This window comes from Otolemur garnettii, unplaced genomic scaffold (genome assembly GCF_000181295.1).
Source record: "Otolemur garnettii isolate 467f Iridium unplaced genomic scaffold, OtoGar3 scaffold00057, whole genome shotgun sequence".
NCBI classification, from domain to species: domain Eukaryota; kingdom Metazoa; phylum Chordata; class Mammalia; order Primates; family Galagidae; genus Otolemur; species Otolemur garnettii.
The window spans coordinates 5,179,561-5,180,330 of NW_003852452.1; the positions used below are offsets into that span (position 1 = coordinate 5,179,561).

Consider the following 770-nt stretch of genomic DNA (forward strand, 5'->3'; position numbering starts at 1 on the left):
TTTTCCTTCAGTAAAACAATAGCATTTCCAACTAAATTTAATTCCACCAAAGATTGCTGATGAGACTTCACAAATGGTGCAGTTGGAGAAATCCGGCCCAGGACCCCAGGGTGTTCTTATGTTTGTAGTGGAGTAGGGAATTTCTGGTGGCTGCACACATCTCTGGGAGGGCGGAAACATTTCAGAAACAAAGTCACGTGATACAACTCATCATCTGCACTCTCCACCAGCCTGGCTATTCAACTCCTGTTAGCAGAGGAGAGATTCTTCTTGGTGCTTAGTTAGCTCTCCCGTTAGCATAAGGAATTTTCCAAACTCCTTTCTGGTATTTTTCTCCCTCTCTATTTAAATAGCACTAAACCAGGAGCAGTTGCCAAAGCTCACTTCCAGCATTTCAGTGTAGCTTTGGGAGATCTTGCTTGGTAACTCCCACGACAATCATTTCTCAGAGGACCTCTAAGAACAACCACTAAAAAGACAGATTTGGAATGGAAAGTAAACATGGGACATCTACACCCAAAGTCACAATAGCTTTAAATTATGTATACTCAATATTGTAAATATCTGTTTCCAAAGCAAACCTGGAGAACCAATGCTAAGGCTTTAGTTGATAGGATTATTTATATTAGTAGCAAAAATAGAGAACATCCTCACAGACATTGCCCAAATTCTGGTAATATTTTGTTCCTAGGTCAGCAAAGTCGTTGTAAAGAAGTTGTCTTCAAATTGCCTTGTCAAGTAGGAACTTCGGATTCTCAATGAGGTCTTAT

At 40.3% G+C, this 770-nt stretch overlaps 1 protein-coding gene across 1 annotated transcript in view; it reads right to left on the reverse strand.

The window, feature by feature from the left end:
- The window catches only part of LMNTD1 (lamin tail domain containing 1), a 16,683-nt gene that overhangs the window by 15,522 nt on the left and 391 nt on the right, over window positions 1–770 (reverse strand). The window lies entirely within an intron of this gene.